At 48.0% G+C, this 20,035-nt stretch overlaps 1 protein-coding gene across 2 annotated transcripts in view; it reads left to right on the top strand.

The window, feature by feature from the left end:
* LOC146076012 (uncharacterized) overlaps window positions 1–20,035 on the top strand; it is a 49,761-nt gene that overhangs the window by 14,683 nt on the left and 15,043 nt on the right. The window lies entirely within an intron of this gene.

The following is a 20,035-nucleotide window of genomic DNA, read 5'->3' as shown; positions in this document are numbered from 1 at the left end:
ATATGTTGTAACGTCACTTCCGGTTTGAAGCAGAATAGCCGTGATTATTAGAACACTGATTCTAGATCGGTGAAGGCTATATAACATCCGAGAAGCCTCAATAGATACCCTCAATGCAAGGAAAAGGATTATATCCTAAAATGAAATAGAAGGGGTGCTAATTTTATTACGGAAGTTAAGTTTACCTAAATGACACTGGTGACCCGGAAGTGGTACGAATTACAATACGCATAAATTTAATTTCTGATTTTGTTTTATGAATTTATTCAATTAATATTTCTTCTTCCTACTTCATGGCAGCCTTTACAATGGGTTTAACCCCTTCTTCCCCAAGTGTAGACAGGTAGATTTTTTCCTAGGATCCTCCTCCTCTTCCTCCTTCCTACATAAGCCAGCTCCTCCCTCTCCTCCCTTAGTCTTTTTCCTGTCTCCTCTGTTTAGACAGGTAGTATAGTGTGAGGTTTGTTATTTTTCTCTACCGTCCAATGGGATACTGGGCTTCACTACTATGGGGATTGAGACCTCCGCAGGAGAGACAGGCACATAAAAGAACTTTCAGTGTGGGTGCACTGGCTCCTCCCCTCAATCTCCCTCCACTAGTCAGTTTTGAAAAATGTGCCTCAGGAGAGGCAGTGCTTCTGGATGCTCCAGAGTTTTTCTACATTTATTTTCAAAGTTTGTTATTTTGGGGCGCTGTGGTGACCACACAGCTGTCCTGCTTCGTGGGTGTCAGGGGAAGGGTCAGTCCCCGACCTCTTCAGGTGCAGAGCTGACCCTGCTACAGGACAATTCGGTCCTGCGTGGGGCTTGTCACCGCACAGCATTGCGCTGTGGCGAGCAAGTCCCCTAGCCGCCGCACACCCCTGACAGGTCTGAAGACTTCAGTGGTGAGTACAGGCAGGGGGTCCCACAAGGGGTCCCCGCAGCCATTTCTGGTGCGGCAAGACGACGGCTAGTAATGGCGGCTCTCCAGCAGGGACTGCGTGAACACCGCGTCTGGTAACTGGCATAGGGGTGCTGCCGCTGGACCACCAGGGACACCCCTCAGGTTATAAGTATATAATATTGCATTTATTATATATATATATTACACCTTTATTATATGTCAGTATAATCATATAGAAGCGCCAGCTCCGTGTACAGGGGGCGGGGCTTCACTCAGAGCGGGACCAAGCTCTGCTGGGCGCGCGCTGTCACTTCCTGCTTCTTCACACGCTGCCAGACTCCATTACAGAGGGCTCCTCACTGGCGTGGTGGATCCGGGTCCTTGCAGCACGGCAATGACAGCAGGTTTTTATAGCGAATCTGGCTTATATTAGACACTGTGTTGTTTATCACTGTGTTTAGCGTTACCAGCTCACCCAGATCTGTGAGTTCAGGTTAAGGGTGCACTTGGTTATCCAATTGCTCTGTTTTTCCCCCACTGATTAGTTAAGAACACACTAAAACAAGCACATAGTCTGCTTCACATCCAGAGGTGTGGTGTGTGCACGGGTGTGACTGCGTGGGGGTTGTGTTGTACTGCTGTACACTGTAGTACTTTCTCAGCATGGTGAAAAAGTTCACTTGTATGGTGTGTAGCACCAAGTTTGTGCCCAAGTCACAGTCCCAGGTTACTTGTGAGGCTTGTATGTCACCACAGCCCAGTAGTGCTGTCACCCAGATCAGTGGGGTGCCCCCACAGCTTGTGGGGCCGTCTCAGGCAGACGAGCAGGAGCCTGTTTGGGCCTCCAACATAAAGACTTTGTTGGATTCTGTGGCTTCACAGCTTTCCACTAACACTCAGCAAACGCAGAGGGTTCAGAGGGAATTGTCCATGTTAGCTGCCAGGGTGGATATTCTTCATACCCTTAATGTACCTCCTCCTCCCGCACAGCCTCAAAAAAGGCAGGCTACTGCGATGGCTCCTGACACAGATGATGACGATGAGGACATACTGGAGGAGGGTGAGGAGCAGGTTCTGCAGGAACCAGTCCCTGAGGCGGCAGTGCATGGTCCTGAACCGCTTATCAGGGCCATCAGGGATGTTTTAGATCTCCCAGTGGAGGCATCCGCAGAAGGAGATCCTTTCTTCATGACTCAGAGGAAACAGCCAGTGTACTTCCCTGAGCAGGCGGAGTTAGAAACTGTTTTCAGGGCTGCATGGCAAAACCCTGATAAGAGGTTTACTCTTTCAAAGCGGTTCACAAATGCTTATCCTTTTGAACCTTTGAGCAGAAAAAAGTGGGAGGAGCCACCGGTAGTGGACTCCTCTGTCTCCCGCCTTTCTAAAAAGGTGTTGCTACCAGTCCCAGGGGTATCCACCCTTAAGGACGGGGCGGACAGGAGGCTGGAAGCTACCCTCAAGTCCATATATACGGCTAGTGGGGCATCCCAGCGCCCAGTTTTAGCCAGCTGCTGGATGGCTAAGGCTATTCATACCTGGTCAACCCAGATTCAGGAAGGTGACATGACTGTGGCCCAGATAGGTGACAGCCTGCGTCACATTCAGGATACCGCTAAGATTCTGTGCGAGGCGCAAAAGGAATTGGGCGCAATAAACGCGCGCAATTCAGCCATGGCGGTTTCAGCCAGACGGGCCTTGTGGCTACATCAGTGGTCTGCAGATGTAGATTCAAAGAAGAGTGTGGAGGGTATTCCCTTTACAGGAGAATGGCTTTTTGGGAGTGAATTAGACGGTTGGATTTCCAAAGCCACGACAGAAAAATCTACCTTCCTTCCATCAGCTCCCACGGTTGCAAAGCGTACCTTCACAGGTGCTTCCCAGCAGTCCTTTCGTGGGAACAGGTTTCGCCCCAAGGCTAGGGGCGCCTCCAATGCCAGCAGGGAACGAGAGGCAAGTTTCGGAAGCCTAACACCTCCAACTCCCAGGACCGTCCAAATGCCGCGGCTTCCTCTAAGCCTGCAGCATGACGGGGTTTTCCCGCCACGAGACTCTCTCGCGGTGGGAGCGCGATTGTTGCATTTCAGCCATGTGTGGGACGCCTCGGGTCTGGATTCCTGGACCAGGGGTCTCATTTCTCTAGGTTACAGGCTGGAATTCGACAAACCCCCTCCCAGAAGATACTTCAGGTCGGCACTTCCAGCATCCCAGGAGGATCAGGTGCTCCTTCAGGGGGCCATTACCAGGCTGCTTCAGTCTCAGGTAATTGTACCGATGCCAGACACGGAGCAGGGCCAGGGATATTATTCCAACTTATTCCTGGTACCGAAGCCAGACGGCTCAGTAAGACCCATCCTGAATCTAAAGTCACTGAACCCCTTCCTGCGTGTGTTCAAGTTCAGGATGGAGTCCTTGCGCTCTGTGATCGCCAGTCTAGAGAGAGGGGAGTTCTTGGCCTCTATAGACGTCAAAGACATCTACACATCCCTATCTGGCCCCCACACCAAATCTATCTCAGGTTTGCCTTGGGGAACGACCATTACCAATTCCGGGCGTTGCCTTTCGGCCTGTCAACAGCCCCGCGGGTTTTCACAAAGGTAATGGCGGAAATTATGTCACTACTCAGGCTTCGAAGGGTGAATGTAGTGCCATACCTGGACGACCTGCTAATAAAGGCAGGGTCGGCAGAGGCTTTAAGCAGTGCTCTCAATCTGTCCATACAGGTACTCAGAGACCACGGGTGGATCCTGAACATGCCCAAATCATCGCTGTTTCCGACCCAGAGGATGGTTTTCTTGGGCATGATCCTGGATACATCGGAACAAAAAGTCTTTCTGCCGATGGAAAAGGTCACGGCAATACAACAGCTGGTCAAGGAGGTCCTACAGTCCCCTCTGGTACAGATCCATCTTTGCCTCCGGCTTCTAGGCAAGATGGTGGCTTCATTCGAAGCAATACAATTTGCCCGCTTCCATTCCAGGACCTTTCAGTTGGATATTCTGACAAAATGGTCCGGCTCCCCCCTGCAGATGCGCAGAAGGATTGGCCTTTCAACAAGAACCAGGATCTCGCTACAGTGGTGGCTAGATTCATCCAATCTGTTGGCAGGCAGACGGTTCCAGATCCAGGACTGAATTCTGGTAACCACGGACGCCAGCCTGAGGGGCTGGGGAGCTGTGACACAGGGAGTCCGCCTACAGGGTCGATGGTCTCCACTGGAGTCGGGCCTTCATATCAACAAGCTGGAGTTGAGGGCGGTCTACTATGCCCTGTTACAGGCAGCTCCATTGTTACAGGGCAAGGCGATCCAGGTCCAGTCGGACAATGCCACCACTGTGGCCTACATAAATCGGCAGGGTGGTACCAAGAGCATGCCTTGCATGAGAGAAGCTTCAAAGATTCTGTCTTGGGCGGAACAGAATGTCCAGGCCCTGTCTGCCATTTTTATCCCGGGGGTCGACAACTGGGAGGCGGACTTCCTGAGTCGTCACGATCTTCACCCGGGAGAGTGGGGCCTTCACACTCAAGTGTTCGATGCCATAGTGGATCTGTGGGGGCTCCCTCAGATCGACCTGATGGCTTCACGATTGAACCACAAGGTAGCAATGTACTGTGCACGGACCAGAGACCCAGGGGCGATAGCGGTGGACGCTCTCACCTGGACCTGGGAATTCCAATTGGTGTACCTGTTCCCACCTCTCCCATTGTTGGCTCGGGTGCTAAAGCGGCTCCGGCATCAGGGGACGGAGGCCATACTGGTGGCACCAGATTGGCCAAGAAGGGCCTGGTACGGGGACATTCAGGCCATGCTAGTGGAAGACCCGTGGCGTCTGCCCCTAATAAAGGACCTGCTCCTCCAGGGCCCGTTCGTCTTCCAGGACTTACAGCGGCTACGTTTAACGGCCTGGAGGTTGAGCAGCAGATCTTAGTCCACAAGGGTCTCCATCCCTCTGTCGTCACTACAATGATAAAAGCCAGGAAGCCAGTGACGGCTTCTCATTATCATGTAATATGGCGCAGATATATTGCCTGGTGTGAGAAGAATGACTTGCTTCCGGCCAGTTTTCGATTAAACAGCCTGCTACGTTTCCTTCAGGCTGGATTGGATAAGGGACTCAGATTGGGTTCCTTAAAGGTCCAAATCTCCGCACTGTCTGTGTTTTTCCAGAAAAAGATTGCGGCCTTGCCGGAAGTGCAAACCTTCTTACAGGGGGTTCTGAGGATTCAGCCCCCCTTTGTGCCTCCCACTGCACCATGGGATTTGGAAGTAGTTCTTACTTTCTTAAAATCAGCCCGGTTTGTTCCACTGGAGGAGTCTGAGCTGCGACACCTCACTTGGAAGACAGTTGTTCTGCTGGCTCTAGCTTCGGCCAGGAGGGTGTCCGAGCTTGGGGCCTTATCTTGTCGGAGCCCTTACCTTGTGTTCCACAACGATAGGGCGGAACTCAGGACCAGACCACAATTCCTTCCAAAGGTGGTGTCAGGGTTCCACCTAAACCAACCTATTGTGGTTCCTTCTAGCGCGACACACCCGGATATACCAGATACCTTGGATGTGGTCCTCACCCTTAAGGGGTATGTCAAGCGCACAGCTAGGATCCGTAAGACGGACAGCCTGTTAGTGCTTTATGATGCGCAGAAGAAGGGTCTACCTGCTTCAACGCGTACCATTGCCAGGTGGATAAGATGTACTATCCAACAGGCTTATGCATCAGCTGGTTTATCGCTTCCTTTTTCAGTAAAGGCTCATTCAACTAGGTCTGTAGGTACCTCTTGGGCTGCTGCTCGAGGGGTGTCGGCAATGCAGCTCTGCAGGGCCGCAACTTGTTTAGGGCAACACACATTTGTGAAGTTCTACAAGTTTGACACCCTGGCCAGGGAGGATTCCCAGTTCGGGAATGCGGTTCTACAGCAGAATCCGCACGTTCCCACCCGTTCTGGTAGCTTTGGGACCTCCCCATAGTAGTGAAGCCCAGTATCCCATTGGACGGTAGAGAAAATAGGATTTTGGGTACCTACCGGTAAATCCTTTTCTCGTAGTCCATATGGGATACTGGGAGCCCGCCTCGGTGCGGCTTTTCTGCTGTCAGATCCTACTTCATTGTTAGGCTTATTGCCTTGTTTTTCTATAGGATGAATATGTCTATAGACTTGTTCTAGTTTACAGGTGTCCTCTTAAGTTGTTAGGATTCACCTCTTTTATATGTTTTTGTTCGTTTGGGTGTGCTGGATGAATCTCACCACAATACATTATCACATACTCCTCACATGCTCTCCTTCGGCACAGTTTTTGCATTAACTGACTAGTGGAGGGAGATTGAGGGGAGGAGCCAGTGCACCCACACTGAAAGTTCTTTTATGTGCCTGTCTCTCCTGCGGAGGTCTCAATCCCCATAGTAGTGAAGCCCAGTATCCCATATGGACTACGAGAAAAGGATTTACCGGTAGGTACCCAAAATCCTATTTTTGTGTACTTACGGCTGGCTGGTTTGCTGTCGTCCCTGGGCAGCATAGGGAATGGTGGAGCCTTATATTCCCCTTCTGGTATGGGCCGGCGGCGATACCAAGGAAAAGAGCAGGGCACCAGATTGATAAGCCGCAGCCTTATTGTGTGTTCCATGCTGGGAGAGTGTTGGTGTCTCCTCATGCCGTCTTTTGGGACCGGCGTCCTGCCCGGCTGACGCTGCGCTGTGTGTAAGACACGCTGCATTCCAGACGCATCACTATGACGCGCATGTCGAGGGGGCGCTGCGTTCCACGGCATTCTGAATCGTGTGACGATTTCCGGTATTCACATGTATGAAGCCAGAAGTCTGGTACACGCTGCGCCAGGCAGTACTATATATGTCGCTGGATTCAACACAGCATGGCGTTTTTTCCTGTGGACAGTAGCGCAGTGCTAAGAGGAATCGCTGTACTGGATGCTATGGAGGAAGCCTCTCAGAAGTTACCAACATTGCTGCCCAGGTAGGTCCTCACAGAGGACTGGCTAGCCTTAGCTATGATGAAGACACAGCACAGAATTTCTCTGATGATGCCGGGTCATGTGCTTCAAATGTAGAATCTGGAGAGTTGGTCGAGGAGGACCGTCATTTTGATTTAGAAGTGGTAGAATTAGTTCTAAAGAACTTATATAAAACCTTGAATTATAAGGAACCTATCAAATCAGAAAGTGAAGCGTTGGTGAAGATAGAGGAAAGAAAAGATGTTTTCCAGTGCACAAAGTTGTGAAAGATATTATAATGAAAGAATGGGTTAATACGGATAGTGGGTACCTTTAAACGATTAGACCGTACATACCTGGTACAGGATGAGGAATTCCTGAAGTGGTGTACCATCCCAAAGGTAGACGCAGTGGTAGCTGAACTGTCTTATAGAACTACTAATCCATTGGCGAATGGAGCATCACTTAAAGACCCAATGGATAAAAGAATGGAGAATGCATTCAAAAGGCTGCATATAGCAAGTTCTATATCCATGAAGTCTGGAGTTGTGGTGGCATCTATATCCAGAGCCCTTAGATCAGGGCTGGGCAATTGCGGCCCTCCAGATGTTGATGAACTACACATCAACATCTGGAGGGCCGCAATTGCCCAGCCCTGCCATAGATTGTGGTGTGGGGCGTTGCAGGATGATCTTCAGGATAAAACTTCGAGGGATCAAATCAGTAAGAAGTTATCGCACATACAGATGGCGGTCGAATACATGTGCAAGGCTTCATTGGATGTTATTGATTATGCAGCAAAAGCTGTTACACCAGGAGTTGTGGCCAGAAGAGCCTTATGGCTTATGACCTGGGCGGCGGATTCCCATTCTAAAAATAGGTTGGCAATGTTACCCTATGAACGCTCATTCCTGTTTGTGACCAAGTTAGATGCCATGATATAGAGAATGTCCGGGGGAAAATCGGTCAGGCTCCCACAGGACAAACGAGGCAGATTTGGGAATGTGTACCCAAGACAGAATTTTAGGCAAGCAAGGTCATACAGACCAGGTCGCCCTTCTAAGGACAGATATGCTCCAGCAACCTCCAGAGCATTTTTTTGTCAGTCAATTAGAAGGGATTTCCAGAAGCAATGACTGCCCAGTCCCAGTGGCGTCCTTACCAGTAGCGGGGAGATTACAAAAGTTTGTAAATATATGGACCCAGTAAGCGCAGGACAAATGGGTTTTAAACATAAAAAAGAAGGATATCAAAGTTTTTGACAAGGCCAAGATTGGGCCAGTTTTTGGTTTCAAGACTTCCGGAGAGGAGAAAGAAGCTTTAAAAATAAGTTTAAAGGGATTAATAGACTCAAAAGCAGTCAAAAAAGTTCCGCTGTCAGAAGAAAGGTCAGGGTATTATTCCTGTCTGTTTGTGATAAAGAAAGTGTCAAGAGGATTCCGAACCATTCTAGATTTAAGAAGACTAAACAGAAAAATATGGAAGAAAAAATTAAATATGGAAACGGCAATAACAATTCTTATGTGTCTAAGGCAAAAAGATTATTTAGTGTCCGTAGATTTAAAGGAAGCCTATTTCCATGATCCTATCCGAGAAGCAGACCGAAAATATCTGAGGTTTTGTATCGAAAAAGATCACTTCCAATTCACATGTTTGCCGTTCGGCCTGACATCATCGCCAAGAGTGTTCACAAAAGTTCTGGTAACCCTTATAGCATGCCTCAGAAAGAAAGGCATCATGATTTGGGCTTATCTGGATGATTTACTAATATCAGGTCGGACAGAAGAAGAAGCAATAAGGGCATCAGAACAAGTGATACAATTTCTACAAAAGCACGGTTGGATCATAAATTGGGACAAAACTCATTTAGTGCCTTCACAAAATATACAGTTTTGGGGAATAAAGATAGTCACAATAAAATTTGAAATATCGCTATCCGACAGAAGGTGCGAAAAGATTCAGGAGTTGCTTCAAGTGGTCCATTCAAGAAGATGCATCCCACTAGGAGTGGCACTGAGTCTATTAGGAATGCTGGTTTCGGCCATCGACATCGTACCTTGGGCAAGGTGGAGAATGAGACCATTCCAGTGGTTTCTGCTTAAATATGCAAGGGGCCAATTTTCCATGAACAAACTGATAGAAATTTCTTGTCCAGCAAAAGAGTCACTTCTATGGTGGGAAGGCGATTGTCTAGGTCAAAAGACTTCATCGTTACTAAATCCCCAGTTCAAAGTCATCACAACAGATGCAAGCGCAAGAGGATGGGGAGCACATTTCTTGAACTTATATAAAACCTTGAATTATAAGGAACCTATCAAATCAGAAAGTGAAGCGTTGGTGAAGATAGAGGAAAGAAAAGATGTTTTCCAGTGCACAAAGTTGTGAAAGATATTATAATGAAAGAATGGGTTAATACGGATAGTGGGTACCTTTAAACGATTAGACCGTACATACCTGGTACAGGATGAGGAATTCCTGAAGTGGTGTACCATCCCAAAGGTAGACGCAGTGGTAGCTGAACTGTCTTATAGAACTACTAATCCATTGGCGAATGGAGCATCACTTAAAGACCCAATGGATAAAAGAATGGAGAATGCATTCAAAAGGCTGCATATAGCAAGTTCTATATCCATGAAGTCTGGAGTTGTGGTGGCATCTATATCCAGAGCCCTTAGATCAGGGCTGGGCAATTGCGGCCCTCCAGATGTTGATGAACTACACATCAACATCTGGAGGGCCGCAATTGCCCAGCCCTGCCATAGATTGTGGTGTGGGGCGTTGCAGGATGATCTTCAGGATAAAACTTCGAGGGATCAAATCAGTAAGAAGTTATCGCACATACAGATGGCGGTCGAATACATGTGCAAGGCTTCATTGGATGTTATTGATTATGCAGCAAAAGCTGTTACACCAGGAGTTGTGGCCAGAAGAGCCTTATGGCTTATGACCTGGGCGGCGGATTCCCATTCTAAAAATAGGTTGGCAATGTTACCCTATGAACGCTCATTCCTGTTTGTGACCAAGTTAGATGCCATGATATAGAGAATGTCCGGGGGAAAATCGGTCAGGCTCCCACAGGACAAACGAGGCAGATTTGGGAATGTGTACCCAAGACAGAATTTTAGGCAAGCAAGGTCATACAGACCAGGTCGCCCTTCTAAGGACAGATATGCTCCAGCAACCTCCAGAGCATTTTTTTGTCAGTCAATTAGAAGGGATTTCCAGAAGCAATGACTGCCCAGTCCCAGTGGCGTCCTTACCAGTAGCGGGGAGATTACAAAAGTTTGTAAATATATGGACCCAGTAAGCGCAGGACAAATGGGTTTTAAACATAAAAAAGAAGGATATCAAAGTTTTTGACAAGGCCAAGATTGGGCCAGTTTTTGGTTTCAAGACTTCCGGAGAGGAGAAAGAAGCTTTAAAAATAAGTTTAAAGGGATTAATAGACTCAAAAGCAGTCAAAAAAGTTCCGCTGTCAGAAGAAAGGTCAGGGTATTATTCCTGTCTGTTTGTGATAAAGAAAGTGTCAAGAGGATTCCGAACCATTCTAGATTTAAGAAGACTAAACAGAAAAATATGGAAGAAAAAATTAAATATGGAAACGGCAATAACAATTCTTATGTGTCTAAGGCAAAAAGATTATTTAGTGTCCGTAGATTTAAAGGAAGCCTATTTCCATGATCCTATCCGAGAAGCAGACCGAAAATATCTGAGGTTTTGTATCGAAAAAGATCACTTCCAATTCACATGTTTGCCGTTCGGCCTGACATCATCGCCAAGAGTGTTCACAAAAGTTCTGGTAACCCTTATAGCATGCCTCAGAAAGAAAGGCATCATGATTTGGGCTTATCTGGATGATTTACTAATATCAGGTCGGACAGAAGAAGAAGCAATAAGGGCATCAGAACAAGTGATACAATTTCTACAAAAGCACGGTTGGATCATAAATTGGGACAAAACTCATTTAGTGCCTTCACAAAATATACAGTTTTGGGGAATAAAGATAGTCACAATAAAATTTGAAATATCGCTATCCGACAGAAGGTGCGAAAAGATTCAGGAGTTGCTTCAAGTGGTCCATTCAAGAAGATGCATCCCACTAGGAGTGGCACTGAGTCTATTAGGAATGCTGGTTTCGGCCATCGACATCGTACCTTGGGCAAGGTGGAGAATGAGACCATTCCAGTGGTTTCTGCTTAAATATGCAAGGGGCCAATTTTCCATGAACAAACTGATAGAAATTTCTTGTCCAGCAAAAGAGTCACTTCTATGGTGGGAAGGCGATTGTCTAGGTCAAAAGACTTCATCGTTACTAAATCCCCAGTTCAAAGTCATCACAACAGATGCAAGCGCAAGAGGATGGGGAGCACATTTCTTGAACAAAAATTGCCAAGGGATGTGGTCCCCACAAGAAGCAGAATGTTCCTCCAACCTAAGAGAGTTGAGGGCAGTATGCCGTGCAATAGAAAGTTTTCAGGAAGAAATCAGGGGTTCACACCTTCGTATCTTCTCAGACAATGTTACTACAGTAACGTACAACAACCATCAAGGGGGTACAAAAAGTACATCACTAATGTTGGAGGTGAAAAATATCATGGATTGGGCAGAAGACAACTTGCTCTCAATATCAGCTCTCCATGTTCCAGGGAAGAAGAATCAAGTAGCAGACTTCCTGAGTCGGAACAGCATCATTCCAGGAGATCCCGAGATAGATCTAATAGCAACTTTCAGGAACAAGAAACTTCCAAGTATCTTTTCAAGGTACCCGTCATGGGATTTGTCAGAAGTGGATGCTCTGTCACAGAGATGGCAGTTCAGTCTGGGGTACATGTTTCCCCCGTTTGCTTTGATCCACAGAGTACTGAAGAAAGTCAGAGAGGAACAAGCAGAAGTCATTATTGTCCTTCCATACTGGCCGAGACGGACCTGGTTCCCAGTAGTGGAGAGCATGTCGGTGACATCCCCAGTCGTTCTGCCTCCAATACCCAATCTCCTGAAACAGGGGCCAGTGTATTACCAGGAACCGGAAGAGTTACATTTGATGAATTGGAAATTGAGAGGCAGATTCTGAAGAATAAGAATTTGTCGTCAACAGTAATCAACATCCTCCTGCAAGGAAAAAGGTGTCTTCAAATATTTATTATAGAATTTGGAAAGTTTTTGCAGAATGGGCAAAAGACAAGTGTGATTTCTTAAAAGCTGGGATTCCTCAGGTGTTAAGATTCCTTTGTGATGGTTTTCACAAAGGGTTGGCAGTGGCGAGTCTAAAGGTTCATATCTCTGCATTGAGTGTTCTATTGGACATGAAACTTGCGGATCATGGATTAATAAAACAGTTTTGTCAAGCCATCAAGAGACTACGTCCGAGAATTAAGTCAATTGTCCCTCAATGGGATCTTAATTTAGTATTGAATGCTCTCATGTTGCTCCCCTTTGAGCCTATGGATAGAAGCAAATTGAAGTTTCTTACATGGAAGATGGTCTTTTTGGTGGCTGTTACTTCAGCTAGGAGAGTAGGAGAACTTCAAGCTTATTTGAAAAATTTTCATGACCATTTGGTGCTCAGGACAAATCCAGCATTTTTGCCCAAAATAGTATTTTTTCACACCATCGAAACAAACCATCTCTAGGTGGCTGAAGGAAACTATTACGTTCGCCTATAAGAAGGTTGGTCGTCAAGTTCCGAACATTATTAAGGCACACTCGGCTAGAGCACTGTCAGTGTCATGGGCAAGGGAGGCAAATGTGTCGGTGAGAGACATATGTCAAGCAGCAACCTGGTCTTCTATTCATACATTTTCCAAGCATTACGCGCTGGATGTTGCAAGGGACCAATTTGGTGGAAAGGTCCTGAGTCAGGCTATGGCTTAAGATATAGTATTCCCTCCCCTTACTGCTTTGGTACATCCCATTGTAAAGGCTGCCATGAAGTAGGAAGAAGAAAACAACGGATTATGCTTACGATAATTCCTTTTTTTCGGAATACTTCATGGCAGCCCATAATTATCCCTCCCTTGATTTTCTTTTTTTCTCTATCATTCTTATGGGATACAGGGAGTCGTTCATAACGATGGGGAAAAGAGCTTATCCGAAGGAGACTGGCACATATAAAAATGTATACAGGGTGTACTGGCTCCTCCCCTCTGCTCCCCTCCCTCTAGCTTCAGTTTGAGAACTGTGCCTCAGGAGAAGCACAGATCAGGAAGAGCTCCAGAGAGTTTTATCTTCTGTTTTATTTCTTTATTATTTTGGGGCTGCTGTTTGGACTTAACAGCAGTCCTGCGTCGTGGGAGACTAGGGGAAGGGTTCAGCTGCTGGCCACTTCAAGGTACCGAGCTGTCCCTGCCACAGGACCACCGTCCTGAGTGGGTGATGTTACCGCAGGCATTGCGCTGCAGCGCGCACACCCCTGGCACGCTGCACACCCCTAGTCCAGCGTGAAGACGTCAGTGGTGAGTATTACCCCGGGGTCCCCCGCCGTGGGGTCCCCGGGTTATTGTGCGGCAAGATGGCGGCGGTATGGCGGTGCCCTGCACAGGGACTGCGTAACCCCCTGCCTACACTGGGACAGGGTACAGTTCCTGTTTTGTCCAGGGCAGTTACCAAAGAGGTTTGGACATTCCCCAATGTCAGTCTCAGTATAAAACGCAGGTAAGCTCCGGCGCCATTACGCTGGGCGGAGCTTACCCAGAGTGAGACCAGCTCTGTGAGGGCGCCAAAACCTGCTTCCTGCTTCTTCCCTGGCTGCTGGAAACGCCATTATACTGCTCCAGACACTCCTCAGCGGTGTGGATCAGAGGGAATCTGCTTGCAGAGACAGCTTCAGGTTTTCAGCGCTTGTGTACTTGTACACTTGCCTGCTTACACTGTAAAGTACTGTTATTGATTACTGTACTGTATTACCAGCCCTTCTAATCGGAGAGCTAAGGTTATCAGGTGTATTGGTCTCCTCCATTATCCTCTGTACACCACCCCACTGGCTTGTTAAGCTGTACAAGAGCAGATAAAGCTACACATAGTATTTATCTGGTTAATTTCACACTGCATATCCACTGTGTGTGCGTGCTGTGTGAGGGGAGACTGTTTGTCACAATGGTGAGGAAACTTACATGTATGGTGTGCAGTGATAAGTTTGTGCCAGCATCTTCATCACAGGTTACTTGTGAGCCATGCATGTCCCCACAAAGTACTGGGGTCCCCCCACAACTTACTGGGCAGCAGAGTAGCTCACAGGAGCCAGCCTGGGCTACAGGTATGAAAGCCATGCTTGAAACTGTGACTACACAGTTAACTGCTACTGCAGCACAGACCCAGAGAGTACAAAGGGAGCTGGCTATCCTCTCTGCCAGAGTGGATGTAATTACTCCCACCCCTGGGGATACTCGTAAGAGAAAGGCCCCCTCTCAAACCCCTGATTCCGGGGCTGATGATGGGGATGATGATGATGATGTGGATGATGCAGACGCAGGTGATGACGAGCCTGATGCTTCACAGTCACTGCTGCGGGGCACAGAGCCATTGATTATGGCAATCAGGGAGGTGTTGGACCTTCCCTTAGCTGAATCCACAGCAGGGGATGCCTTCTTTGCTACTCAGAAAAAGCAACAGGTGGTTTTCCCTGAGCAGGCTGACCTGGAAAGTACATTCAAGTCAGCGTGGAATAACCCAGAACTGAGGTTTAAAGTGGCTAAAAAGTTTTTAAGTCCACGTTTCCTTTTGATCCTGAGGGACGTAAGGTGTGGGAGGAGCCACCAGAGGTTGATTCTTCTGTGTCTCGCTTAGCCAAAAAGATGGTACTCCCAGTACCAGGGTCGTCTTCACTAAAAGACACCACGGACAGAAAGGTTGAAAACACCTTGAAGTCCATTTTTACTGCTAGTGGCGCGTGTCAGCGTCCTGTATTAGCTAGTTGCTATATGGCCAAGTCCATATACACGTGGGCCTCCCAGATCCAGGAAGGTCTTCTGGGCGACATGACAGTAGCGCAGGTGTCTGAGAAATTACACCATATTCAGGATACTGCTAAAGTTCTGTGTGAAGCGCAGAAGGAGTTAGGAGCCATTAACGGCCGTAACTCAGCCATGGCAGTGTCAGGGCGCAGATCCCTCTGGCTCCGGCAGTGGGTAGCTGACGCTGACTCCAAAAGGAGTGTAGAAAACCTCCCCTTCACAGGTGGCAGGTTATTTGGGAGTGATTTAGACGAGTTAATCTCTAAAGCCACGGCGGGAAAGTCCACTTTCCTGCCATCTACTCCACAGGCGCCGAAGCGTCCTTTTCAAGCTCACTCCCAGCAGTCCTTTCGGGCAAGTAAATTCTGCCCTAAAGCCAGGGGTGGCTCAAATGCTGCAAGAGGCTCCCGTGGTAAATTCAGGAAGCCTTCCGCTTCGGCCACCGCAGAGCGGCCATCCGGGACAGCTGCAGGGAAACCCGCAGCATGACGGTGGGGCTCCACCATTAGCTCCGGCAGAGGTGGGAGCCAGACTGGCGTTCTTCGGCCAGGTTTGGGAAGCCTCGTGCCTCAATTCTTGGGTGCAGGCTCTTATTACGCACGGCTACAAGCTGGAGTTTGCAGTACAGCCACCTCAGAGGTTCTTCAAATCAGGCCTTCCAGCGTCCCCAGAGGACCAAGTGGTGTTGCAGCAAGCAATCCAAAAGCTGGTACAGGCCAAGGTGATAACCCGGGTCCCTCCCCTAGAGAGGGGGCAGGGTTATTACTCGAACCTATTTGTAGTTCCAAAACCAGACGGGTCAGTACGCCCGATTCTGAACTTAAAATCCCTGAATCCCTTCTTGAAAGTAACCAAATTCAAGATGGAGTCCTTACGGGCCGTGATAGCGGCACTGGAGGAGGGGGAGTTCTTGGCGTCCTTAGATGTGAAGGACGCCTACCTTCACATCCCTATATGGCCCCCTCATCAGAAATACCTGAGGTTTGCGCTACTAAACGAGCACTATCAGTTTCGCGCACTGCCTTTCGGCTTGTCCTCAGCCCCGCGCATATTCACCAAGGTGATGGCGGAGATGATGGTGGTTTTAAGGAAAAAGGGTATCTGTGTGATACCATACGCGACTTGGACGCGGTCGCCACAGGAATTACAGACAGCCTTACAAGTTACCATACAGACCCTGTCGGGCCATGATTGGCTTCTGAATCTGGCAAAGTCCTCTCTGATCCCTTCACAGAGACTGCAGTTCCTGGGGATGGTGATGGACACAGCTCTCATGAGTGTCCCTGCCACAGGACAAGGTGTTGGATATCCAGCAGCTGGTCATGGACTTGCTGAGGACCCCCCAGGTGACGGTGCACCAGTGCATTGTCTTATTGGGAAAGATGGTCGCCTCTTTCGAGGCTCTCCAATTCGGGAGGTTTCACAGCAGGATTTTCCAGCTCGATCTCCTAGGGAAGTGGTCCGGTTCACACCGCCAGATGCACCGGCGAATTGTGTTGTCATCTCGGACCAGGCTGTCACTACAGTGGTGGCTCCACACGCCCAACCTGCTGGCAGGGCGTCGGATTGGCATCCAGGATTGGGTCTTAGTCACCACGGATGCAAGCCTCACGGGATGGGGGGCAGTGACCATGGGTCAGTCCTTTCAGGGCAAGTGGACCCTATGGGAAACACGCCTCCATATCAACAACCTGGAATTACGTGCTGTGTATTACGCACTTCTGAAGGCGGCCCCTCTCCTCAGCGGTCAGGCGGTCCGCATCCAATCAGACAATGCCACCACTGTGGCATTCCTGAACAGACAGGGCGGGACCAAAAGCAGGCCCTGTATGAGGGAAGCATCAAATATCCTGTCCTGGGCAGAGAGTCACTGCCAGGCGCTCTCGGCCATATTCATACCCGGGGTGGACAACTGGGAAGCAGACTTCCTCAGTCGCCACGAGCTCCACCCCGGGGAATGGAGTCTACACCACCAGGTATTCAGTTCTCTGGTGGCTCGGTGGGGGACCCCACTGGTAGACTTGATGGCATCAAGAAACAACTGGAAAGTATCCAGGTACTTCTCGAGGGCAAGAGACCCTCAGGCAGAAGGAGTGGACGCCCTCTCCATACCGTGGACGTTCAACAGCCTGGTGTATGTCTTCCCACCGATTCCCCTAGTGGCTCGGGTGCTAAGGAAGATAAGAAGAGACGGAACCGGACTTCCGGGGCACGTCATGGAGGAGTAGGCAGCGTCTCCTCGTGCTCCGTCTCCCGGCAGCTCGTTTCAGGCAAAAAAAAGCACTAAAACGGAAGAAAAAACATCCCCTCCAACTCACCGCATCCCGGACAGAGTGCAGGCGTGTGCTCCCCCACTACAAGGGATCGACGCTGCAGAAGGCACCGCGACATCAGGCCGGACGAGTGGGGCCTGCACCGCTCAGAGGCGGACGTACGCCGCACGATCAAAACTGCGCAGCTGATATCGGCGGTGTCACACCGGAGAGACGAGTGAACCGGCTACTTGAGCGGGTAGGTGCCCGCTCAGACGAAAAGAGCAGACGGATCATGGGTCTCCTAAGGTAGGCACTTGTGGCTTAACACGCTCCACTCCCAGCCCACACGACTTGATCTAAGGGGCCCAGTGAAAAGCGACACGGGGAAAGGCAATTCCCACAGTACAGTGACCAGAAATACCTTGCAGCAATTCTGCCGACCCCTTCCCTCCCTGCAACAGATACTCAGCAGGGGTGCAGACGGTAATCTAAACGGCTATCAACACAAAACGGGCATACCTGCTTCTGAATTCACAGATCTCATTGAGACAAGGACAGTTTGATTTATACCCATTTTGCACCGCATAGGGAATTCCATCTGTTCTCTTGCAGAAACCTACTTGACGGCAACCCTGTCAGCAACACACAGGCCCCGATCCCGCTCACCCAGGAGGAATACTGGGGACATGGATATCACCCCTGAACCCCAACCACCTGGCAAACAGGCATCCCCAATCCAGCCACAGCCCCAACGCCAAGAAAAAAGGCGTGTGGAGCAAAATACACCGGCAACCCCAGACAAAGCTCAGGGGAGCCCTGTAGCAAAAAAAACAATTATAGAATCTGTGACATTAGACACAGGCACTCATATAATGCTAAACTCGGCCAGTGCTGTACAAGGTGACCTAATATCAATAATACAGGCATCTATGGCCCCTTTACTACGAAAGGTGGTGACTGACATAGCCGCACAGATTGATAGACTCAGCGACAGAATGACAGAAGCCGAAAGCCAAATCAGCATAAATATGGATGATATCCAATCACTACAACAGACAGTGAAAGGCCTGAAAATAAGCAACAAACAGCTCAATGATCGCTTAGAAAATGTCGAAAACAGGGCACGACGAAACAATATACGGATTGCAGGGATACCAGAATCCATAAAAGGCCCCCAACTAGAAGGATTTGTCCGTAATACCCTTCTCAACCTGTTGAAGATTGAAACGGCTTGCGCTGACATTGTAATTGAGAGAATACACAGAGTGGGAGCCCCAACAACCCAGGACCAATCAAGGCCGAGAGTGGTGATAATGAAGGTGCTTAATTTTCTGCATAGACAAATAATCTGGAATGCATCAAGGAAAGTACAACCGTTGAAATGGGAAGGACATCTAATAAGAATTTTTCAGGACTTCTCCAGTGAGGTGTCCAAAGCCAGACGGGCATTCTCACATATTTGTACAGAGTTGATAAAAGCCGACTGCAAATTTTCTATGTTGTTCCCTGCACGCCTCAGAGTTTTCACAGACTCTGGGACCCACGACTTCACAGAAGCCAAAGAAGCGGAAACTTTCCTCACCAAGAAGCGTATAATTACTCGCCAAGACCCCCCTAAAGGGAACTCTTCCAAGAAACCTGGCTGAGTATATTATTATAAGTGCTAGGCGCAAAAATCACTAGAATTGCTCACGTCCCTGATATAATTGAGGGAATTTGAGCATTTTGGTGGAGAGGTGGTGGAGGTATTTCCCCTCCTCCCCTACCCCACCTTGCAATTTTGGAGTGGTAACAAAATACTTAGATTAACACTGTTTTAGTTGCTGAGTTAAATTTAATCATTTTTCTGTTATAATAAGAGCTGCCGAGGACAGAGGCAATGACGCTATATGTTAAGTAGAATACATTTTATGTTATTGTTGCTTATAAAATATTGCTATGTGCATCTACACCTGCACTTAGCAATGCATTGCCGGAAGTCCCTTGAGGCGAAGGTTACTAGAGCTGCATGTGTAAATAAGTTTTTTACCCCCTTGTCCATGTCTCTGTGTTCTATGTTTCCCTCATGTGTCATTCCTCATGTCTTCCCCCAGGATTACAACAGCAGTTTAAATGGAGATATCAAATAATCTTACATAATGTCTATTAATGTTAGCAGTTTGAATATTAGAGGCATACACACCCCTAGTAAACGGCGCAAACTATTGATGTATTTGAAGAAGCAGAAGGTTGACTTGATCTGTTTACAAGAGACACATTTAATGCCAGAGGAGGTCAAGAAATTAGGAATGCTTGGTTGGGAAGTTTTGGGCTCAGCATCACTTAATACAAAATCATGTGGTGTAATCACTTTAGCTAGAAAATCCCTGGGATTCAGGGCTGTGTCTGTTGTCTCTGACCCTAACGGTCGTTATGTTTTCACAAAGGTAACAATTGAGAACTACACTTTAAACATCGGAAACATCTATGCCCCAACCCAATATAAAAAGTCCTTTTTCACTGAACTATTAGCCAAACTACACTCATATGACCCGACTAACCTCATATTGTGTGGAGATTTAAATCTCATCTCCTCAAACTATTTGGATAGATCCCCCTCCTCAAAAAATTCAGAAACCTCTTCCTAAAATAGGCATCCCCTATATATTAAAATCCCTAAATCTTATAGATTCATGGAGAGCTCTAAATCCAATAGAAAGGGAATTTACATGTGTCTCTTTGACACACAAAACATGTTCAAGGATTGATTATATATTAATAGCAGAACCCTTATTCCCAAAAGTTAAAATCGCAAAAATAACATCTCCAGTCCTTTCCGATCACGGCATGGTGTCCATTGAGCTGGAACTCACGAAAGTTAGCTATGTCAAACCCAGCTGGAAATTCCCATCGCACCTTATACAATCCAAAGGGCTACGCGACGCATTACTTAAAGCATGGCATTCATACGCAGAGGCTAATGCTCAAACAAAAATCTCCAACCCTACTTTATTTTGGCAGGCGG

Source organism: Crinia signifera, chromosome 4 (assembly GCF_055691185.1).
Source record: "Crinia signifera chromosome 4, ASM5569118v1, whole genome shotgun sequence".
NCBI classification, from domain to species: Eukaryota; Metazoa; Chordata; class Amphibia; order Anura; family Myobatrachidae; genus Crinia; species Crinia signifera.
The sequence above is the reverse complement of the archived record's forward strand: the minus strand, read 5'-3'. Positions and strand labels throughout refer to the sequence as shown.